Source organism: Lynx rufus, unplaced genomic scaffold, assembly GCF_022079265.1.
Source record: "Lynx rufus isolate CCGP_SWC_20201006 ecotype Redwood Valley unplaced genomic scaffold, mLynRuf1.p SCAF_11, whole genome shotgun sequence".
Taxonomy (NCBI): domain Eukaryota; kingdom Metazoa; phylum Chordata; class Mammalia; order Carnivora; family Felidae; genus Lynx; species Lynx rufus.
Window position 1 is genome coordinate 2,435,526 of NW_025814825.1, and position 26,129 is coordinate 2,461,654.

The 26,129-nt window shown below is 35.4% G+C and overlaps 1 protein-coding gene across 5 annotated transcripts in view; it reads right to left on the reverse strand.

The window, feature by feature from the left end:
• The window catches only part of FAM13C (family with sequence similarity 13 member C), a 167,331-nt gene that overhangs the window by 109,537 nt on the left and 31,665 nt on the right, over positions 1-26,129 (reverse strand). The window lies entirely within an intron of this gene.

The following is a 26,129-nucleotide window of genomic DNA, read 5'->3' on the forward strand; positions in this document are numbered from 1 at the left end:
TATTATAAAAGGATATTGAATAAATAGATATATCTGAAAATATAATTTCTGGAATATTTATAGTATTGGCTCGTTTTTGTAAAAACAAACATATGTATGAATGTACATACACACAGATTGAGATACCATAATCTTAACAGTGACTAACTCTGAGATATCATTTCTTTTTTATTTTTCTTTTGGGGACTCATCTATATTTTTTACAATAAACATACATTATTCCTATAATAAGAAATAAATTTAAGTTGGTCTGAAATTTAAGGAACATATCATTTTTATAAATACCAAACATGCTTGATATTCCTTCTCCCACTCCCTCTCTCTGACATGCACACACACAGAATACACACACACACACACACACACACACACACACACACTTGCCATTAGCTACACTGCATCCAAAGAAATCACTACATTGGTCATCCCATGTTGCAGTCTACTCATTAGTTTAGAAGAACTCCAGAATGCCAAACTCTCCAGAGAATATCATAAACAAATCGAAGCAAAAATGAATCTGGATTCACTATAAAGACACACACACACTAAAAATGAAAGATTTATATACATTCAACAGCTGAACCGCTATAGTCTTTGAGCTGTGCCAAACCCCTAATAACAAGTTTTCCTAACAGCAAAATAGCCCCTCTTTACCTGATAAAAAAAAATACTAAAACTATAATCAGTAAATCCAGATGGCTGCCATCATGCAGTGAAAAAAAATCATGTGCTGCAATACATTTGGGTCTTAGCAGTGTAGTGTGGTGGCAATAGAGACCAAGATTTTCTATTCTGAGTGTGGGCTAAAGTCAGTACAAGTGACAATATGTCAAGTCACTTTTCCAAAACACTAGACTAATGTGGTGGGGCTTTTTGCCAAGTAGTCATCACAAGCTTCTAAAACAAAATTACATGGATACTTTTCTATAAGAGAGTTAAAGTGGGGAGTGGGGCCAGAGATAAGGAAAGGGATTAATTATGCCACCAGAATCTTTTAATTCCATTTTTCTAAGCCTCCAGCTTCAGGCAGAAGACACTCTGGAAGTAGTAACTGCTTATGAAAAATTCTACAACTACCCCAATACTGGCAAGTTTCCCCAAACAGTGGCTTTCAAGTGAGATAGCTCACTTGCAAGGTATGTGACCTTGGACAAGTTACATCAACTATCTGGATCTCAGTTTCCTCGTCTGTAAAATGGGAATAATATTCTAAGGTCACAAAGTTGTTGAACAAGATGTCACTAGAACATCTCTTACTTCCTGTCAACTGGAGGCACACAGCAGATGGGAGCTATGAATGCTAATATTGCTTTTATAAAAATTCCTTTAAAGCTCAATATTCTGAAAGTAATGTTAAGGAAATATTCAGAGATTTAACCCAAATAAGTTTATCAAAAACACACCTATTTTTGTGGCAGAATGCTTGTTTCATATTTCTATACTATTAATATCATTTTAAACATCATATTTAGAAGCCCAATACCTGTAGGCCTAAAGGAAAGACTCTTCTAATCTCTAAAAAGTTTAAATCTGAAATTTCCATCTTATTAAAAATTTTCCTTTTAGGAAAAAGTAGTTTTTTTTTCTTTTTAAAGACGATGTCTTATCTAATCCTTTGAATCCACAAAAGTTTGAGAAGGGTTATAGGCCACACATTCTGGACTGCCATGGATTTTATGATTTATCTTAAAGATGAATAAGAGGGGGTATCTGGCTGGCTCAGTTAGAAGAAGATGTAACTCTTGATCTCAGAGTTGTGAGTTCGAGCCCCATGTTGGGTGTGGAGATTACTTAAAAAATTAAAAATCTTTTTAAAAAGATGAATAAATGGGGCTCTGGAGAAAGTGCCATAATCCTCTCAAGTCACAGATCTCAAAGCATTGCAAGAGGAGAATTTTTCTCTGGCATGGGTGGATAGAGTATTTGGGGACATCTGACAATCAAGTCCCTGATTCAAGAGGAGAAAAAAATGGCATTGTCAGCCATGCTTCTGCCCACTAAGAATTTGAAACTTCAAGATGGTATGGAGAACTTGGAAAGAGGACTTTGGTATAAAGCATCCTGAATACCAACCAACAGAGCAGACTCTGATGCGAAATATAAGCATAACTGTAATGATGGATGCTGCACTTTCCAATGACAAAATGTTAGATCATGCTCCAAAGTGTTGATCTCCAAAACCTCCTCCGATCAGAAACAAGTCCAGCCTCTCTCTGAAAATGCTGAATGGGTTCTTCCTTCCAAAGTTCCTATGAGTTTGGAAAATCTCATTTGTAAGAAAAGGAATAAGTATTTTTAGTTTAGTCCCTTCCATTCTATTATCTCTTCATGGAATGGCTCCAGGTGGACCAATAACCCCAGCAAACCCCACATGGGAATCAAAACCTTCAGGTGATTCTTGTAGGCTACATGTCTTCTGGCTGAGGCCCCAGGCATCATGAAGTGAAACAACACCTCCCTATTATGCCCTAAGTGAATTCCTAACCCACAGAAACCACGAGACATAATAAATATTTGTTTTAAGTGTTATACAACTATAGATAACTAAAATACCACTACCTTTTTTTTCTTGATCTAAGATACTACCAACTATAAAAGCCAACATCAGTTTAATTAAATAACATGTTAGGAAAAAAAATAATGCCATATTAAGTGCATCCATCAATTTTAAAGTATAATCAGCTATAAAAAAGGTCAAAGTGTGAAAAATATATATTTTGGCATCAAGGAAATTCAGATCATGCCCAGCAAAACACAGTACTATGTGTGACACAAAAGCAGTCTTGTCAGTAGGACACACCAGAAAAAGCAACTTCAAGAGTCTAATCTAGAAGTTACTCAAGAACCTCATAGGAAATAGGGGAGTAAACCCCAATTCTTACTTGCTCCACTTTTAAAAATAATTTCATGATTTTCCTTAAAGGGATAAGGCAGAAAGAAAAGGGATATCATTCTAAATAAATCAATAAAACAATAGCTTCCAAAAGTATTGTGCTGCCAGGTATCATTTATTCATAAGGACATAAGGGAAAGAATATATAACAAGAACAGTAATAGTCATAGTTATTGGCCTTTATAACAGAGATTTAGCTAGACACATGAGAGACCACAACTTATCCCCCTTGGTGAGTTCACATCCCTATTCCAGTTGGGCTCCACCACCTGACAAGTGACAAGGTTAACTAGGACTGCCAAAGAAAGTTCTTAGAATAGATAGTGTACTTGTGTATGACTGAGAGTGAACATATTCTCCCTGCCAACCCCCCAAAGGTGACAATATCTGAACAAGAATAATATATTTAATTAGTTTTGCTCACTTAAGCTTCATTATATCTTTGTTTGGAATCTGCTATGACACTCCCCCGCCCTCCCCCCGCCACCTCAAAAATTCTAGAACATTAAAGCAGGGTGTTTATCTTAAAATGACTGAGATATATTTTTACTCCAAAGGGAATCACCTACTATAAACCAAGGATGTTGACAGTTGAGGAAGTTATATAAAAGTGATTAAGACAATCTTGCCCCCAAAGAACTTTAAAATCTACTGTTTGACAAACACTAAAGTGTGAGAGAGCAGACACTAACTTGCTTACTTCTGTGTTAATGTACTTGCCAGATTGGCAAGTCCAAGCTGACCAATGGAAGTGAAGGAAGAAGCCAAGACCCTCCCCTCCAGGCTTGTCTCCCTGGTACCTGGCCAGGCAGAGTCTGGGTGGGTATATGATGAGTCATCCTACCTCTTCTCTTCCTCCCAGCCATTCTCTATCTTTTGATCTCACCTCCTGTACATCCTAATTCTAGCCTCAGTGGAGTGATTTCTTGGTTCTCTGCTATATGCAGGGCCAATCACATCGACTTAGCTCTGACATGAGTAAGGTAAGTGTCACACAAGCATTATTTCACTCATTTTCTGACCCAGGAGCACAGGCCAGGACAGTATGCACAATGACAACAGAGAGACTATCTGTTGAATTGAGAGGCTTGGAACCTCAGCTGAATCAAGGAAAAATTAGCTGCCCCTAAAGTGGGAATAGTGGAATATAATATTTTGCCCTTGTTGGGATTTTAGTGAATTCAGCTGACTCTTACCAAACTTGAGAGAATCTAGTTTTGATCCAATGGCATGGCCACAACTTCCGGACCTTCCAAGTCCCCCAATTTGTACAAATCCATAACTCAGAAGAAAGAAAACAATTTCCATCCTAGTCTTAGTTTTTGCTCATCTACGCTAGCTTGCCAAATCAGAACACTACCTTTAGACCTCAAAGACACATGCATCCTTTAAATCTTCCTTTCAAGATGTGGTCAGTCAAAACATTAACTCTTTTCAGCTTCTCACAGTTGAGGTTTTATTATGTCCATTCTATTCCAAAACTGATAAAACAAGTTACTTTCCTCAACTACTGGCTTAAATTGTAAATTAAACAGATTTGTAACTAATCACTCCATTGCTAATGCCTTGCATTTTTCAGAGCATATTCTTCCCAAGAGCTCTAAATACTACATGATTAATACTTCTAATATCTCCATAGTTTTGAAAAACAAAAATATTCATCTCTTACAACAAACAGGTAATGTGTTATAAGTGTACCCTATCCTATGTCACCCCAGAGTACCTTTTACCTTAAATCTGCACACATCTATGAAAATGACTTAAAGTCTTTTTGAATAATTGGGGGTTTTAAAGACCTTTCCCCTGATTAAAAGAATTATCACATTCATTTTATAATTGGGGGAAAAGAGGCTCTGGAAGAGCTGATTAGAATATCTTCTAAAAATGTGTGTCATTATTATTTTAAGTATTCTGGATATTTAAGAAATAGTACTTAGAGAACTGTTGTTTCAGACCTATTTTAAAAATAATTTCTGGGGGCACCTGGGTGGCTCAGTCAGTTAAGTGTCCAACTTTAGCTCAAGTCATGATCTCTCAGTTCATGAGTTCAAGCCCCACATCAGTGCTGACAGCTTGGAGCCTGGAGCCTGCTTCATATTCTGTCTCCACCACTGTCTCTGCCCCTTCCCAGGTTGTCCTCTCTCTCTCTCTCTCTCTCTCAAAAATAAATAAATAAATAAATAAATAAATAAAATTTCTGCCTACCTTGTTCACTATTTCAACACAGAAATAAAATAAATTATGGAGGAAGATAGGCATAGGTTCAAAATCCACACATATCCACAAAGTAGGATCTCCTCTGATCTTATTTTCTTATCTGAATACAGAGATATCACTAAGTTTACTGCTTACATTTGTAAGAATTTCTAGTAGAAAACAGATATTCAAATTATGCTATCTTGTCCACTTTCCAAATCAAATAACATTCTTTGAGTGCCTGATCTATACCCAGCACTAAACTACACACTTTTAACTTGTATTTCCTGTTTTAAAACCAGGAGGTGGATCTCACTGTGCCACTTTCACCCGTTGAGAATAATCAAGTGAAAACAAGACAGGTGACGTATTAAGGCCAGAAATATTGTCTTTTATGCAAGTGATGCCTTCCAGAAAACCCTGAAAATTTCAGTTTAACTGATATTTATGCATTTTAAGACCACACATTTCCCCACTATCAAAAGTACAGTGTTCCTATGAAATCTTCCAGAAGTCATGGTGGTATAAAGCAAAGCAGCAATTACCATTAGTCTATATGGCAAAAATTTTTTTATTCCCAGACCCCAAAAAGTAACCTCTCTTACACCTTTCTGATACCTTAGTACACACAAAATAAATCTAGATAAAGCACCGATGTTCACAGACCCAGTTCAAAGCTATGGCAGCTTAATGCTGAGATTCTGAGTAGAATTCCCAGGAAAGCAGCTTGGTAGCACCACACTAGCTGTTCAGGGTGCATGCTACCTCTATAATGGCTCACTGTAAAACAAACACCCAATGCTATTTTCACTTTTTGCCTTTTTTCATAAAAGTAAAAATCCTCTTCAGATTTCTTCTGGTTAGTGGAAATATGTACCAATATAGGTCTTTCATAAAACTCAATTGGCATAACATGAACTTTCAAAACCCAAGGGATGTCTCTATTATCATGACAGAAGACAGTGAATATTTTGTTTAACCAGCTAAAGTTGAAATATTTTAATAAAATAAACACAACTTTTATTCAATAGTCCTGAAGTGCTTTGAAATTATGCAAATCTTGATAAATTTGGGGGTAGTTGCGTTATTTCAAATTGTTTCCATTCAGAGACTTAATATGTTATATTCAATATTTAATTCAAAATTGCATAAAGTAGGACCACACCGAATCTTTTGAGCTATAGAAGTCAGATCCTAGCTCTAATCTCCTAAACTCAAATTCAGAATTCTTTCCATTTTTCCAACATCTCAAATTTATTATTCTCAAGTGACAAAACTAAAACTATTATTTGGGGAGTACAGAGCCTATCAAATAGTGGAGCACTCTTCCTGAGAGACTTTGGGCAAGAAAGAGTTTTATAGAGTGAGAAGAGACAACATGGAAACAGGGAATGATTGGCTAAGAAGACAGGGGTTTCCTTATAAGGCTAGCGGGTCCTATTTTCTAGGTTAGATAAGCTAGATAAGGCTAACTTGCACAATTGTGACTAATGTTATGTTTTCTTGACAGGCGTTTTCAGTAAGTGCAGGCTGCCCTAGTTTAGTTTTGTGACATGGGCTAGGCCACTGGGATGGCCTCCATTTTGTGGATCCCAATATACAAATTAACTTTATCAGCTTCCTCCTTTTGATATACTCTCAGTTGTACTGCAAGTATTGATCAAAATTAAAAGTATTGGTGCCACTGTGAGCTACTACTCCTTGTCAATGTTGGAGTCAGGATGACTCTCTGACCACAATTCATAGATTAGGATATCAAAGTCCCTTAGTTGGCAGTTGTTCATCCCATTTTTTGTCATTCTAGGCACAGGAAGACCATTTGTCTCATTACCAGTGGCTGCATGCATGCCTTTAAAGCTTTTGAGAGAACACAGTGCATCAAGGTGACTATTAGAATGGCTATAAAGTGAATAATACCCAATATTTGGAGGACACTCCAATGCCGCAATCCCCAGGGACCAAACCGACTTAGAGTAAATAGATCAAAGAAAGACTTCATTGAAGGAGTTACTTTCTCAAACCAAATGGTTTGTTTATATATTTCGTAAAACAGTCTACACTTCTACAGAACTATTTATCCACCAGTGTGTTTCAGAGAAACTGAGGCATTGAAAATGGGGGAAGAGGTTTATGATGGGAATAATGACAGAATCACCAGCATCATACTAAATCCAACAGTCCACTGGAGGCTGGATAGCCCACTTTTGTAATGGTCTGAGATATATGAACAATGGTGTTGTCTTTCCAGGCCAGGGCAAGACAATAGGTTGACAAAAGAATGACAAAAACCTTCATGGTGTAAAAATTAGGAAAAGGATTGTTGGAAAGGGAAGGAGAAATGGAAAGAATCATTCTCAATGTTTTGTGAGGAAGCAGTCTGCTTCAACATCAGCTAGTTTTTTTCCTAGTCAGTTTGATTTTCATGTCTCTAGCATTTGCACAAGACCAGATGTCAAGTGGAGACTTCTCCAGTTGTGAAATAAGCACCCAAGTTTAAACATCTTGTTATTTGGCAATGGTGTCTGTGTATGAGAGTACTTGGTAGATAGAGTCCTTTCCATTAATCTTAGTTTTGCAAAATCATTAGAATAAAAAGTGATTGTCTTAAAATAACAAAATATTTAAAAATGCACATGGTTAAAGAACTGATGAGAGTTTCTTTGATAGTTAAATGTAGTTATTTCTGTGGCATACAGTAATTTAGAATAATAATTGGACATTGAAGTATTGATAAATTTCTAGAAACTCTATAAACAATTTCTGGAATACCTATATTAGTGACATATATCCATACACACATAACCTAACAAGGTTTATCATTACTTATTTGACAATGTTTCCCACATAATTTAACATATCAAATAAACCTAATTTCTTTAACATCTCTCTTTTCCAAGGTGAGATTCAAATCTTTTGAGATTTCCAGGGACTCTCTGGGATATATCAAAGTTACTTTAAGGTCAAAAAGACTCCTTTAGAGTTTGATTTGGTGAAGTTGTCAAAATGGCAAAAAGTTTGAACATTTGACTATGTGAGACCACAGATCATTATCAAATATTAATTAACTAAGTTGACAATAGAAGATTGTGAAAGGCAAACACAGGTTACATTGTTATGAATGAGACTTAGTTCCTAATATTAAGAAGACTGGGTTCTCTTAAGTAATCTAAGACCTTATATAAAAACAACATGAAACAAAGGAAATTATTTTGCTAAGAGAAAAAAAAAATCTTTGCTTTGCAGGTAGATTGCCTTAAAAGTAAAGGGAACAAACAACAAACCTTTCACAATCATTTATCCAGAGTGGACCGAATAGTACAGGAATATCTTTTTCACAGAGAGAAAAGCAAATTTTAATTTTGCTTCAGGGCACTCTTAATAACAAAACTCATTTTTTTTAGGGAAAAAAAACCCCTAAATCCATTCTAATCTTAGCCAGCTTGCCATAGCTAAAATTATTTTCCTAAGATTCCTTTTCCACAAAAGTTTTACAACTTTTTATAACCATTCAGATTTTTTACTGTATTTTTTCCTTCTTTTTCACTCTGAAACAGTCACTTTCCTTTCCTTATTTTTATTTTACTTTTTTGAATTTTTTAAAGTTTATTTATTTTGAGAGAAACAGAGACAGAACAAGTGGGGGAGGGGCAAAGAGAGAGAGACAGAGAGAGAGAGAGAGAGAGAGAGAGAGAGAGAGAATCCCAATCCCTCTGTGCTGATAGCACAGAGCTTGATGCAGGCCTCGAACCCACAAAGCTCTGAGATCATGACCTGAGCTGAAACCAAGAGTCAGACACTTAACTGAGCCACCCAGTCACCCCTTTCCTCATTTACTTTTCATTCACAGTTGTTTACTTTTACCCTTATTATTTTTTGATAGTTTTATTTACATATATGATTATAATTATTACCATTAGAATCCTAAATTCCTAGTGAAAACTAAGAAGTAAGCAAGTGTGGACTGGCAAATTTACATATATATTTCATAATTTCTAGAAATATCTTCTTCCTCAGTGAATTTTTCAATGTGGACAGAACATGTTTACTAATAGACCAAATATCTTTAGTTCTTCTGTAAAAGGAAATAAGTAGATAATCTATGCTCAGTAGTTAATGTTTCAATATTTTATATTCCTTATAAATGACCTAGATATTCAATGTATATCCATCATTTAACTTATCTCAGTATAATATTAAGGTTTCAAGTTGCCAAAAAGATTTTGTAAGCTACTTTTAAGTAGATGTACAAAAAAGGATAATTATTGTTGAAAAGTTCATTTATAAATTTTTATCTTACTTGCTTCTATTTAATTTACTTATTTCTAACAATTATGTTTAGATTACTCATGAAAAGATGATTTGCTGTTTAATGATTCATGAAATTAAGTTATCTGTTAGGCTCACAAATTATGTAACAGAGATAATATGAGCTCCTTTAACTTTTAGTAAACCTAGGTATAATAAAAGTTGTAGAGCTGCATTATATTTAATACTGATAGCTCTAAAGACATGCTAATTTTAATTAAACCAATGAACTTAAATTAATGTTTATTTACCAAATATTATCTTAGATTAAAACAAATTTGAGAAACATTTGGGTTACTTTCTATAGTTCTGTGAGTATATTTGATTTATATATATGTTTATATATAAATAGAACTCTGCACAAATTAATTTTGGCAATACCATCTAGATATAGAAATTACCACACTTTTATAAAATACTTATACACATACATAGACATACAGACAGATGTAAAGAGAGATCTTCTAGGTTTTTAATTTCAAATTTTAGCCACAAGACAGGTACAATAATGCAAAATTCTGTAGCCTCTAAAAGAAGAGTTGGATACAAATTGGTTTCTGACAGATAGAATATGTTAGGCTACCTGCTCAGATGGCTTACACATTTTCATAATATTTTTGGAGAAGACTTTTAAGATTTCTTCATATGCTTAGGCTCCAAATTGCTTTCCCTTTTTCCCCCCCTTGTGATAGAAATAACCTCCCCAAAATTTGTATTTCAAAGAGATGGCTTCTATAGATAAGAGTTCCTAGAGATGACCAAGTTCAACTTTTACATCTCAAAAACACAGAAAAAGAATGCAAATTTCTTTTTTTTTTTTTTTTAATTTTTTTTCAACGTTTATTTATTTTTGGGACAGAGAGAGACAGAGCATGAACGGGGGAGGGGCAGAGAGAGAGGGAGACACAGAATCAGAAACAGGCTCCAGGCTCTGAGCCATCAGCCCAGAGCCCGACGCGGGGCTCGAACTCACGGACCGCGAGATCGTGACCTGGCTGAAGTCGGACGCTTAACCGACTGCGCCACCCAGGCGCCCCGAATGCAAATTTCTACAAAGACTTTGTTTACTAAATCCAGAATTTTATAATACCTACAATCTTATGAGAGGAAAAGGGGATGTTTGGAGGGTGGTTTTAAAAAAGAAAAAGTGGTGGTTTTAAAAAAGTCCAGAGCTGTACTTATATTCTTATAATGACTCAATTTATAAGACAAGTACAATTGTTTTTACTTCCTCAAAAATTAGGTTGCAATCTGAATGGCATCAAGGATGCTGACCCTTCCAATCCAACTACTTTATCTATTTGCTTCTTTAGATAAGGGAGAAGATCTTCAACTAAGATGCAAATCAAAAGATTCCTATGTTCTAGATTTAGAGCTTCACCCTTTGATAAAGTTTGTCTTTGTTTTTCTTTCTTTCTGGATACATTTAGCTTAGGGGAGAAAGCCTTGTAAAAAAGAAAAAAAGTTCCTATCAGGTTCTGAATGTCAGCTAACAATGTGGCTAACTTCTGACCATAAAGCTACTCAGAAATCCTTGCAAATATCTTGTCAAGTTTCAACTGGGGCAAACAGTAAACATTCCTGTTAGTATTAAACAACTCAAAGACACTAGCTTCCCAATATCCAGAGCCATTTCCAAAAATTACCAAGAGTAGGAAAGACTTAAGACAATTCCTCTGAGAGTGGGCAACAGTAAGTAGGACCCCAATCACAAATGGATTGCAACCTACATTTCTTCCTGGCCATGTTTTGGGTTCCCTACTCTTAAGTTGCCCACATATGCAAGAACCCAACAACCTGCCTGCCCCTGCCAAGCAGAAAACTAAGCCAAGTTCTCAGGAAGTTCTTAGGACACAAAACAAGACAAACAAGAAGACAATAACTGTCCCTGGGAGACAAACGATTGACAACCAATGGGGACCTCAAAACCAAATTCATAAAAGTCTGAATTTAGAAGGGAAGGGATAACATGAAATCTTACTTTTCTCTACCAACCAGGCACTATAGAGATCTTGGAGAGCTGACTCCAATAAGAATTCTCACCTTTCATCAGCTTCTGCCAGTTTTCCCAAGATCCCATTCATAGGCTCCAAAGAGTGGGGTTTAGAAAGTAGTTCTGGTATCGACAACATTTAACAAGATTTTCCATTAATTTTAATTTAGTTTCCCCTTGGTTGTTTAAGGGAGCAACTGGTAGCCATTGACTAGAGAATTCCTTGAAGTCCTGGTAATTCTGACTCCTACGCCCTCTTTCAAGCGTAGATATGGGGGCGTTTGAGTTGGTGTGGAAGAATTTGACAAAAAAATCTTTGAGGAAAGTCTTTTTTCCAGTGTCCCCCATTGATTACAAATGAGACACTGATTTCTGGGCCAGCGTGTTGGTGATGGGCCTCTAGGAGAGTGACATCAGAATTTTTAGGTTTCTTGAATTGGAGCTGTTTCAGTTGTAAGGCTACTAACTTGGACTTATGTTTATGGTCTTATGGTCAATTTCAAATGGAAAGCCAATTTCAATAGGGGATTAGTAAAAACAAAAATACACTATTGAAAAAAAGGAAGATAGTGGTGAGTAGAAAGAGATATGTCAGTCTCAAAAGCCTTTTGTTTTTAGGTACCTCTTAGGTCTTTAATTTTTCATCAGCCTTTTGCAATGAATCTTTCAATGAAGCTATTTTGGAATCTTGAAGACTTCTGTTGACTTCTGCATGGCAATTAAAATAGTTATCTCATTCTGTTTGTCTGATTTGGGAACCTTCTGTTAAAATCAAAAATAGACTGAGACCAGCCATGAACATTCCCTGAGCAGACAAAACCAATTCCCTATAATTGAAGAAAATGTTGATATTATAACCAATCACTGTGAAGAATAAACAGCCACTGCCTTCCCACTATACAAGCTGCTTTATAATAATATACCCTTGAGCCTCATTCCATGTTTTGGTTTGAGTGCTCCTGGTTTGTGAACTGTCTTTTTGATGTGTGCACAATAAAATTTTACTGACTACTACCTCAGTGATAAATTGTTTATACGTCTGTTATTTATGAACTTCTGACATTTCATAGCTTCGGAAGGGAAATCCAAAGACCCAGTGACTCCAAGGGCAGTGAGCAAACAAATGCTGATTCCCAAAATCCACTGAGCTCTATGCTTTCTTGCTGACTCTGAAATTTGAGAGTAAGTATCTCTTCAATGTGAGCTTTGTTCTCTTTGCATTTTGAGCTCTCTCTAACTTTATTGTGCATACCTGAATTTTGTTTATTGAAACTCCTTGGTAAGTCACACTATTCTGCTCAAAAGGAGGTGGGAGGGGCATGTAAGTCCAGCTACTGAAATCAGAAGGCCCCTCATTTTAAGAAATCTTAGGGAGTCTAAAGGGAAAGATGAAATCTACTGGGTCTAAATTTTTTTCTCCATTTCCCTCAAAAACTTTCCTGCTTTAAACAGACCAATTACTAGTACAAAAATTGGATCAGTAATCAAAAAATTCCAATTAAAAAAAATCCAGGGCCAGACGGATTCATGGGTGAATTCTACCAAACATTTAAGAAGGGTTAATACCTACTCTCCTCAAATTATTCCAAAAAGTAGAAAAGGAATGAAAGCTTTTAAATACATCCTACTGCAGCATTATCCTGTTACCAAAAACAAACAAAACACCACAAGAAACAAACAAACAAAACTACAAGTCAATATCCCTGATCAAAATAAGAGGCAAAAATCATCAACAAAATATTAGCAAACCAAATTCAGCAATACATTAAAAGGATTGTTCACCACCATCAAATGAGATTTATTCCAGGGATGCAAGAATGATTCAATACCCACAAGTCAAGGTGATACACAACATTAAAAATGAAGGATAAAAGTTATATGATCATCTTAGTAGATGCAGAGAAAGCATTTGAAAATTCAACATCGATTCATAATAGGAAGTCCCAACATGGCAAGTTTAGAGGGAATACACCTTAACATAATGAAGACAATATAAAACAAACTCATAGTGAAAGTCATACTCAATGGTGAAAAACTGAGCTTTTTCTTTAAGATCAGAAACAAGACAAGGATGTCTACTCTGACCACTTTTATTCAACATAGTACTGGAAGTTCTAGCCACAGCAATCAGACAAGAAAAAGAAATAAAAAGTATCCAAATTGGTGAAGAAGAAGTAAAACTGTCATTATTTGCAGATGACATGATACTATACATAGAAAACTCTGAAGACTCCAGCACTCCACCAAAACACTACTAGAAGTAATATATAAATTCAATAAAGTTGCAAGATACGAAATTAATATACAGAAATCTGGTGTATTTCTATACACTAAGAACAAAGTAGCAGGAAAAATATTCAGAAAAAATTCTATTTACAGTTGCAAAAAAAAAAAAAGCAAAATACTTAGGAATAAATTTAACCAAGTAATTGAAGACCTATACTCTGTAACCACAAAACATTGATACAGAAATTGAGGATGACAGAAACAAATGGAAAGATATACAGTGTTCATGGATTGGAAGATTAATATTGTTAAAATATCCATACTACCCAAAGCAGTCTACAGATTCAGTGCAATCCCTATCAAAGCACCAATAATATTTTTAAAAGAACTAGAACTAATAATCCTAAAATTTGTATGGGACCACAAAAGGCCTTAAGCAGCATAAGTGATCTTAAGAAAGAAAAACAAAGCTTGAGGTATGACAATCCCAGATTTTAAGATACACTTCAAAGCTGTAATATATGGTATATGGTGCTGGAATATATATATATATATATACCATAATATATGGTATATGGTATATGATGCTGGCATATATATATATATATATATATATATATATGCCATATATATGGTGCTGGAACATATATAGACCCATTGGTCAATGGAATAGAATAGAAAGCCCAAAAAGAAACCCACACCTATATGGTCAATTAATCTATGATAAAGGAGGCAAGTATATACAATGAGAAAAAGACAGTCCTTTCAATAAATGGTGCTAGGAAAACTGGACTGCTTCATGCAGAAAAATGAAACTATACCACTTTCTTACACCAAACACAAAAGTAAAAAAGGATTGAAGACTTAAATGTGAGCTCTAAAGCCATGAAACTCTTAGGCAATAATCGTTTTGAGATCAGCCTTAGCAACATTTTTCTAGATACGTATCATCAGGCAAAGAGAAACAAAAGCAAAAAAAAAAAACTATTAGGACTAATCAAAATCAAAATAAAAAAGATTTTGCACAGTGAAAGAAACCATCAACAAAACAAAAAGGCAACCTACTGAATGAAAGAAGATATTTGCAAATAATACATCTCATAAGGGGTTAATATCCAAACTATATAAAGAACTTAACACAACTCAACATCCAAAAAACAAAAAATACAATTAAAAAATGGGCAGAGAACGTGAATAGACATTTTGCCAAAGAAGACATTCAGATAGTCCCAGACACATGAAAACATGCTCAATGCCATTAATCATCAGGGAAATACAAATCAAAACCATAATGAGATATCACCTCACACCAGTCAGAATGGCTAGTATCAAAAAGATAAGAAATAACAAGTGTTTGGCGAGGCTATGGAGAAAAAAGAACTTTTGTGCACTTTGGTGGCATTTTAATTTGTACAGCTACTATGAAAAACAGTATGGAGATTCCTCAATAATAAAAATAGAAATATCATGCTACCCAGTAATTCTACTTGTGGGTATTTATCCAAAGAAAAATTTAAACACTAATTCAAAAAGATACATGCACTCCTATATTTATTGCAGCATTATTTACAATAGCAAAGATATGGAAGTAACCCAAGTGTCCATCAGTAAATGAATGACAAAATATAATTCTGCCATAAAAAAGAATAAAATATTGCCATTGGCAACAACATGGATTAACATAAAGGATATTATGCTAAGTGAAACAAGTCAAAGAGAGAAAGACAAATACTACATGATTTTGTTTATATGTGGAATCTAAAATCAAAGTAACTAACAAAAAGTGAAAAATAAATAAAGAACAAATTCATAAATACAAAGAACAAATTGGTGGTTGCCAGAAGGGAGGGGGTGAAAGATAGGCAAAATAGGTGAAAAGGATTAAGTGGTACAAACCTCCAATTATAAAGTAAGTCAGTCACGGGGATGAAAATTACAGCATAGGGAATATAGTCAATAATATTGTAATAATTTTGTATGGTGACATTGGGCAACTACATTTATCATGGTATTTCATAACATATATAATAGTCAAATCAGTACAATTTACACCTGAAGCTAATATACAGGTGTATATTATCAACTATACTTCAATTACAAATTAAGTATATATAAACAAAACTGCTAGAAATAATAAGGGCTAAAGAAAACAACTTTATATAAAAAGTAGGTAAGGTGAATAGAATGTGTTTTGGGGGATAAAGAAAGTTATGAAGGACATGTTGTTTTGTTTTGTTTTGCTTTTTGGTAAGAAAAAAAGCCCACATTTTGTCCTAAAGTAAAATAATTGTTTCAGAATAAGGATAAAGGGCAAAACCTAAGTGGACGTAGAAAAGTTGTGGAAGGCTTGTGGAAAATAAATTGAGAAAGGAAATTTATGTGTGATCAGGCTGGCTAAAATTGGAATTATTTTATTTAAGTTAAAAAAAAAGAAAGTGTTTTAGTATCAAAAGTATACTGGTAGGGGCATCTGGGTGGCTCAGTCGGTTAAACGACCCACTCTTGATGTCTGCTCAGGTCATGATCTCATGGTTCTTGAGATCAAGCCCCACATCCAGCTCAGGGCTAACAGTGCAGAGCCTGTTTGGGATTCTCTCTCTCTCACTCTCTCTCTGCCCCTCCCCCACATGCACCTGCTCTCCCTCTCTCTCTCTCTCCCTCTCTCTCATAATGAATAAATAAACATTTAAAAATATACACCAGAATTAGGTTATCTTTGTGTCCTGTTAATAAATTATAAACAAAGGTTTTCCTTTACCTTTAATGTAATCTGACTAGGAAACAATTATGTGTCTTTTTTTTTTAAATCTAAATCCAAGTTAGTTAACATACAGTGTAATAATGATTTCAGGAATAGAATTTAGTGATTCATTACTTACATATAATACCCAGTGCTCATCCCAATAAGTGTCCTTCTTAATGCCCCTTGCCTATTTAGCCCATTCCCCCCCAACCCCTCCAGCAACCCTCAGTTTGTTCTTCGTATTTAAGAGTCTCTATTGGTTTGTCTTCATCACTGTTTTCGTATTATTTTTGCTTCCTTTCCCTTATGTTCATCTGTTTGTATCTTAAATTCCACATATAAGTGGTATCATGTGATATTTGTCTTTTGCTGACTGTCTTATTTCACTTAGCGTAATACATTCTAGTTCCATCCATCTTGTTGCAAATGGCAAGACTTCATTCTTTTTGATCACCAAGTAAAATTCCATTGCATATATATCCCACATCTTCTTTATCCATTCATCAGTCAATGGACATTTGGGCTGTTTCCATACTTTGGCTATTGTTGATAGTGCTGCTATAAATAAACATTGGGGTGCATGTGTACCTTCAAAACAGCACACCTGTATCCCTTGGATAAATACCTCATAGTGCAATTGCTGAGTCATATGGTAGTTCTATTTTTAATTTTTTGAGGAACCTTCATACTGTTTTCCAGAGTGGCTGCACCAGTTTGTATTCCCACCAGCAGTGTGAATGGGTTCCTCTTTCTCTACATCTGGATCTTCACCAACATGCTGCCTGAGTTGTTAATTTTAGCCATTCCGACAGGTATGAGGTGGTATCTCATTGTGGTTTTGATTTGTATTTCCCTGATGATGAGTGATGTTGAGCATTTTTTTTTCATGTGTCTGTTAACAATCTGAATATCTTCTTTGGAAAATTGTCTATTCATGTCTTTTGCCCATTTCTTCACTGGATTATTTGTTTGTTTTTATCAAACTGTTGAGTTTGATAAGTTCTTTATAGATTTTGGATACTAACCCTTTATCTGATATATCATTTGCAAATGTCTTCTCCCATTCCGTTGGTGGCCTTTTAGTTTTGGTGATTGTTTCCTCTGCTGTGCAGAAGCTTTTTATCTTGATGAGGTCTCAATCATTCATTTGGTTTTTGTTTCCCTTGCCTTCAGAGACATGTCAAGTAAGAAGATGTTGCAGCTGAGGTCAAAGAGGTTTTTGCCTGCTTTCTCTTCTAGGATTTTGATGGCTTCCTATCTTATGCTTAGGTCTTTCATCCATTTTGAGTTTATTTTTGTGTATGGTGTGAGAAAGTGGTCCAGCTTCATTCTTCTGCATGTTGCTGTCCAGTTTTCCCAGCACCATTTGCTGAAGAGACTGCCTGGTTTCCATTGGATATCCTTTCCTGCCTTGTCAAAGATTAGTTGGCCATATGTTTGTGGGTCCACTTCTGGTTTCTCTATTCTGTCCCATTGATCTATGTGTCTGTTTTTGTGCCAGTACATGTCTTGATGATTACAGCTTTGTAATGCAGCTCGAAGTCTGGAATTGAGATGTCTCCAGCCTTGTTTTTCTTTTTCAGGATTGCTTTGGCTATTCAGGGTCTTTTCTTGTTCCACACAAATTTTAGGGTTGTTTATTCTAGCTCTGTGAAGAATGCTGATGTTATTTTGACAGGTATTACATTGAATATGTAGATTGCTTTCAGTAGTATCAACATTTTAACATTTGTTCTTCCAATCCATGACAATGGAATGTTTTTCCATTTTTTGGTGTCTTCTTCAATTTCTTTCATAAACTTTCTATCGTCCTCAGTATATAGATTTTTCCCTTTTTTGGTTAGGTTTATTCCTAGATATTTTATGGTTTTTGGTGCAATTGTAAATGGGATCAATTCCTTGATTTCTCTTTCTGCTGCTTCATTATTGGTGTATAGAAATGCAACCAATTTCTGTAACAAAGATTATGTGTCTTATGAAAATAATATTCTGTGTTCCCTGTTGTTTTGATCAGATCTCTGGTTACTCAGAAAAATAAAGACTAAGCCTTCTCTATTAAAAATAAAAAGCTAAGGTTATTTGCTTGTTTGTTTGTTTGTTTGTATAACAACTATGTAACTTTTCATATTTGCCTTGAAAGTTTTTGTCACTTTGGTTAAATGGATAACTAAGTATTATTTCACAGTGACCTATTATCCTATTTAATTAAATGTTTTAAATATTTTGACATTTAAACAAACTTTCTCAAATTTTGAATGAAGTATAAAGAAAAAATGTTACTTTATTTAGGTTTATTTGGTATATTACATCACATGGGATACACTATCAAATAAAAAGTAATGTTCAACCTTTTTCAACCAAATTTATATGAGATATCAATCATTAAAATAAGTAGTTCATAAATTAGACAAAATTGTAATAATCTGATATGTCCTGCTATAATCTTATCAGTTCATAATTTCATCTATTATCTTATAATATTGTGTATTGCAAAAATGACCAAATTTTCTTGTCACTTGTGTCATTTTGTGCGTGTGTGTGTGTGTGTGTGTCTGACCATTCACCAGATCTCTAACCATGGCTATTTATAAGTCTTTTGTTGTTTACATCAATTTTACAGTTATTTTGCTTTGTTGCTTTTGAATTGTTCCTGCAAAAATGCTTCATCTTCAGAGGGATTCATGGAAACGGCCCTGAGAATTACTCTAACATGCAGGTTTCTGACAAGTTTAAGACCATAACACTAAACTGAGTAAGAACTTCTAAAACACTAATGGAAAACTGATTGATTTATAAAGCTGCTCACCCAAGATGAACCAATACATGAATGACATAAGACTGAATAAACTGTTGAAGACAATCATAATTTTTATGATTTGATTTAAAACATTGCTGGTTCTTTAATATTTTGTTTTCCAGATTTAAAAGACCCCCTTTCCTACTTTCTTTAAAGCTGCACTTTACCAAATTTTTGTAAGTTATAGATATTTTGCAACAAATATTGAAACATTTATGATTTTCGCCCTACCTGATCCCTCCAGAATTTGGAAACTCTTATTAAATATTCTTGACAATGTATGTATTTTCATAAGTTCAATAAGAATATGTTCTCTAGGTATCAGGACACAATTAGACAAGCTCTTGCAAAGCAGATTTAAAAGAGTTTATATGGTCACTTTATTGATGCATTTATGTCAATAATCAGGGCAAGTTTATTGAAATTAGATTTAATTTGCAAACAAATTCGTCTTACTGTGGTTATCCTTGATAGAAATGAGGTTGATTATAGAAAGAAAAATAATGTTTCAGTAATATATCTTTGTGGATATCAGATTCTAGTGCTGTTAATTGTCTTTGAGATATTGTTTTCTACCTATAAACTGGATTGGGTCCTGAATTCTTCAATATTGGGTTAGAACTTTCCAAATTCACATTTCTAATTTTTTTCACTCTTTTGACTTATAATCACTATACAACTAAAATTTCCCCCTTTCCAAAGCCATGAAAGTTAAAACTGGAAAACTTGATATAACTTTCAGAGAAATCACAATAGCTCATGTGTGCATAGTCTTCATGCTTGTTCCTTTGGAGCCACTCACAAATCTCACCACAAACATTCAAACTGCAAGGCAGAAAATCTGTCAGAATGCCAGTACTTTCCCTCACTCTATCTGAAGGTGCTTCAAACTGACATATAGAAATCTTCTCAGCCAGCTGCTGTCTAAATTCAGAAACTGAATTTATAATTTGCTCCAATGATTAACTTTGTTTTTATTTTGTTTCCATAGAAATACCTCTCATTAAATTTTCTGATTGCTCACAATATATAGAGGTCTAATTTAGGGGGAAGCTCAACTGCAGTACCACCTCCTGAAAAGAAACATCCTGATATTCATCCTTTCTCAAGTAATCATGAGGATATGAGCCTGCTAATACATAGCAGGCCTTTATATAGGCATATCTGTGCCTATATAAATGACTCAGAAAAAAATTGAAACCCAATTATACACTGGGTGTATACATTATACACCCAATTATCCAAAAAAATATATATAGATTGATTTAGCTAAAACTGAATCTGATTATAACGCACTTGAGTTATTTAATTGGTTAAATCTTGGCTCCTGGGAATCTCTGTTCTGGGGAATTTTTCTATCGTTGGCTATTGTTCTCCTTATAGTCATAATAACCTCTCCAGGTTAGTATACTTTTGATGGATCCATTAGAATTGGTATCCATTAGAATTACACAACTGGATAAAAGCAACAATAATTACATAAATGATGAAGATGGTGACTACATGACCTTCCTATTTGATGATTCAATGAGTGGAAACAAAATATGTGGTTCTTTGGCCGAACTACGTCAATGATGGTAACTGAGAAGAATGCCATACTGGTTGGTCATACACTTAGCCTGCTGAAAGAATGACCAAAAGGAAGGAATTGTTAAAATAAAACCCAAATGTAGACCAGCCTCAAAAATTCCCTAAGCAGACAAAACCAGTTTAGCCATACAAGCAAAGCTTAATTTAGCATATTTTGCAAGACTTACTTGACCCGGGTCATTTCTTGCTTATGCCTCTGGAAATCACAAGTAAAATTTAAATTGTTTTCCAAAATTGTTATGGAGTAACCACTAACCAGTTCTCTGTAATTTAAGAAAATTCTAAGTGATTATTATCACTGTGAAAAATAAGCAGTGAGTGACTTCCTACTATATATATGGCTTTATAACAATATACCCCTGAGCCTCATTCCATGTTTTGGTTTGAGTGCTCCCAGTTTGAGAACTATCTTTTTGTTGTGTGCACAATAATCTCTTACTAATTACTAGTTTGGTAATTCATCAATTTTATTTCAGCTATTTCTGAACTTTTAACACTTTACTGTTAAGTGCACTTCTTAACAATCTTGTCTAATTGAAATGTTCCCTACAATGACCATTGTAATTCTAAGTTGTCTTAGTAAGATTTTCACCTTTTGTATGTATCTGTAGTTTCTGGGACCACATTTCTCAGAGATAAACTAAGCAGATGTGCCAAAAGGTGATGTGCTTAATTCTTTGAAACTTGACAATCCCATTTCTTTAGCTAAGCCTTGGGTCTCGTGGAGCCAAATACTTAGGAGGGATGTGCACCTGGGTTGAGGATTTTAATATTTTACAGGGTACCTTGCTGCATGAAAAAAATTTTGAGGTTGGTGGGTGACCTGGTATCTTTCTAACCCATTCCATGACCAACCTATCCTGGCACAGAGTTCTTAGAGTTGGGTGGCAAGTACTCAAGTGTTCAACCTGCACGCACCAACTTTGCAGTTTTACCTTCTGAGATTCCCATTAGCAATAGATCTATCATTCCTTTAATAATATCTCTTTATAATGGAGAAAACCCTGATGGCTTTTAATAGTCTGACCTGTGCCTACTTACATTTCAATATACTATTGATCAAAAAATTCTGAATTTTTTCTCTTTATTTTCCCAAATCACCCAGTAGTTCACACTGTGGGCTTTCCTTGAGGCTTTGTGAGTCCCCTAAAAGCTGCCATCTTGCTTTCTTTAGATTGAGGGATACTCATTATTCTCCCTTGAAGTAATCCTCCCTAATTCAACCAGTCTTACTATTTCTTGTGGCCTGTGCACAGTTCTTGAAACCTGTGAGTCTCACTGTGAAAATCTAGAGTCTATTACATCCCAATTTCCACCGGGTGAAAATCTAGAGTTTTGCACACCCCAGTTTTCCAGTTGGAAGGATTAGGACAAATTCAAAGAGTTCAGAATGCAAAATATACAGAGCTCCATCTGAGAGCAGCTTTCCAGAGATGCTGGAGAGTGGCTGAATAAGCAGAGAACCAAAAGGGCTCTCTAGATACCTTCACCTATACATCTAGGGGCCATTCTCAGAATCTTCAGCAAGTTGTCTTTGGGTCCCATCTTGTCACCAAAACTGTCAGCTGACAAAACTAAAACAATTTAGTAATGAGTTTGATATACTTTACTCAAGGAAAAACAATACATGGATTGGGGAATATAATGCCTACCAAACAGTGGAACACCCTTCCTGAGGGAATTTGGGCAACAGTAAGTTTTATAGAGCATTACAAGAAGCAATGTGGAAGCAGGGCATGCTTGACTAGGAGATTGGGGATTTCCTTATAAGGCTAGCAGAGTTTCTATTTTCTAGAATGAACTAGGTAAAGCTGAGTTGGAGGAGTGTGATTGATGTATGTTGGGTTTCCTTGACAGGTGTTTCTTATAAGTGCAGGCTCACTTAGGTGTAGGTTTGTGATAGGGCAGGGCTACCAGGGAGGCCTCCATTTTGTGAGTCCCAATATACAAATTAACTTTATCACTGTAAAGCTGAGAAGTATTCCATGCAAATCAGCAAAACACAGTCACATAAAAAAAAAAAACTGTAACAGCTGGAGTGTGTGGTATTCAAATGTAAAATCAATAAAGCATGCAAGAAAGTATAAAAGAGAGTCATAAGGCATTAGGGTTATCAGTGGTATGTATTTATTTTCTTTGTAGCATGTGGATAAAGGACACAGGGACTCTGAAGTAAGAAAGATTCATAAAGAAATGAAGGTCTTCCTTTAATGAACTTGCCCACATTGAAGGTTGGAGGCAGGAGAGAAGTAGCCAGATTAACCAGCTTTGTGGGAGGCGAGATTAGCCAACAAAAGTGTTGTGCCTACCCCAAATCTAAGTACCTCACTCTGAGAACCCTAATATTTCTGCTCCTGCCCCACTGAGGAGTTAGATCACCTCTCCTGCTCACTCTGAGTCTATAGAAGTCCCCAAATAGGATGAAGTTCAAAGAAAAACAGAAGGCGAACAGACTCTGGTCATGATAACTTTGCTTTACTCCTTAATAGCACTGATATTTCAAACTGCCATATCCAGGCCCTGAAAAGTGCTTATCCCAACCAGAGTCAGCCTCAGGCACGTGAAGTTTCTAACTTGACCATTATAACTCCTAAGATTGAGGAACAAGCCACCCCTTCAGTTTTTGGGCTTCTTGGGCTTCTATGTTCATTCGTCATTCAAATATGCAGTTTCTGACAGGTGCTACATTTTGTGCTCTCCCTAGTTTTTGCAGTCAGGGAGTGCATAGTGTAGGCACCAGTGGTGGTGGTGCTAAGGGTGAAGGGTCACACAAACCATACACAGGTAACTGCAGTATGATCTACAGTAAAATAGGGTAAAGATAAGTGTGATATGCTCTCAAAACACATAGGAATGACACCAAACCCAGTTTGTAAAAGAAGGTGTCCATGAAGTAGCCTAAAAGAGGAAACAAAGAGATGGAGAGACACAATGTACCAAGGCAAACACGTAAGTGAAAGCATGGCATGTTCAAGGATCTCAGAATGGTTGACTATGGGGTTAGAGTCAAACATAGGTGGGAATGGTGATCAGTGAGGCAGGCAAGGCAAAGTCAGAGACCAGATCAGATGAACTCTTAGAAGTCTTAAAGAGTTTTGGCTTTATTATGAAGGCAATGTCAAGTCATTATTATAAGACATGTTAAGATTTACACTGAAGAAAGATCATCTGAATCCTGTGAGACAGATGGATTAGAAGATGAGAAGGGAGAGTGGAAGAAGGGAGGACAGTTAGACAAGTAGAGCACCCAAGCAAGACATGATGCTCACCTGGCATCACAGAAGTGATAGTCAGAAAGGGGAAAAACTGATCTAAGAGATATTGAAGAGGTGGAAACAATAAGCCTGGGGATTGGCATAATATGGTTAAAGAAGAAATAGGAAGGACTGAAGATGATGCCACATCTGGACTTGGAAAATGAGATGAAAAATACCATGCTCCTTGAGATGGAGACAGAAAGGGAAACAGTGTTCAGGGAGAGATGCACATTAGTGTCTATGAGGCAATGACAATAGATGGGCTGGAGTGACAGACCCACATCAGGGCTGGGAGGATATATTTGGGAATGAGCATGAAGGTGGCTAAAACTACAGTACTTGCAGTGAGAGAAAAGAAAACACGGACAAGAAGACACCAATATTTATGGGATTGATGATATATTGTTAAATGAAAAATCAACCTACAAAATAGTGTATGTAGTAAGGTCTCATAAGGAGAGGTAGAGGGGAAGATTGTGTGTGTGTGTGTGTGTGTGTGTGTGTGTGTGTGTGTGTAATTGTGTACTTGTGTTTTTTCTGTGGGACATGTTAATTTATAAACTATTCCATTGATTGAATTGTTTAATGAGTAAGTAATGCTTTTACAATTTAAAATAAGAATACTTAATTTTAAAAACATTTAAGATACAGACAATAGAACACTGCAAAGTCCAAGAAAGAGAGATGGGAAGAAAATGCAGAGAAAAGGAAGATTATTGTCTGACCCTACCTATGTCTTACTTTAATGGTATGCTAAAGGATTTTAACTCCATGTAGAAAATCAAGGTAAAGCAGTAAAAGAAATATTAAATATTGGCAAACATGCACTCAACCATATGACTTCTGTCTGAAATGTTATACATAATGATCTTTAAAATAGGTGCCACTATTTCTTATAGTCTATTTATGTTAAATTTTAATAAAGACATATAATTTTCATCAACAAGGAATAAAAAATTATGAACAAATGGGTCAATTTGAGCAGTGAGTAAGTCAGCACCTGTAGATACGGAAACATAGCTGAAGCCTTCCTACTGGGACTTGGTCATATTCACAGTGCACAGGCAAGAAAGAAAGGCAAATGGCACTTTCATCAAGTCTATATTCCCTTCTGGGCCACATGGCATCTCTAACCTATTACAGAAACTAGTCACTTATTTCCAAAAGAAAAATTATTTATTTTTAAAAAGATTACAGTAATTTGAAGAGTCAGAAGTGCTGATTTCAGTGATTTTAATGTGAATTAAATGTTTACATATATTTTAAGTCATTTCCCTTTGAGTTAAGATTTGAACTCCTTTAAATACCTCTGCTTACTATAGAACATTACCTTCCTAGGAAAAAACACCTTTTATTCTCCTTTTCACTGAGAAAGTGAACAGTCTGCTGATATGGAATATCTACCATGTTATTTTTTGAAATTATTAAGCTATGTCTACTCTTTGCTTTTAAATGGTCCTCAATGTTGGGTGCCTTGGTGGCTCAGTCAGTTAAGCACCCAACTTCTGCTCAGGTCATGATCTCACAGTTCATGAGTTCGAGCCCCACATCAGGCTCTGTGTTGAAAGCTCAGAGCTTGGAGCCTCCTTCGGATTCTGTGTCCCTCTCTCTCTCTGCCCCTCCTCCACTCTCTCTCTCCCTCAAAAATAAACATTAAAAATTTTTTAATTAATGTTCTTCAATGTTTCATTTCATAAGCTTCTTGTTTATTTTATTTAGTTTAGCAAGAATAAAATTATTCTTCTACTCCCAAAGCAGTCATGAGACAAAATCCAAAATTACTGTCATAAAAATTACCCAAGAGCCTCAATCTTCTCCACTAATGTCAAGCACAAAGAAAATTGTGGATCCTTAAACTCAGAGAAAGCTCTAAACTCAGTGAGTAGGCGGGAAAGGCTTCTGATTCTAGTTATTAATAAACTCTGTGGTTCCTTGGTGGCTACTTATTCAAATACTTTCTACAGTGACAGGGATAGTTCTAGCTGTGGGACTGCAGTGGCAAAAAGAAAAGAAAAGAAAAGAAAAACACTCATGAAAACAACATGAAAAAGAAAAAAGAAAAGAGAATAGAGGTGCCTGGGTGACCAGTCCATTGAGCTCAGATCATGATCTCATGGTTCATGAGTTTG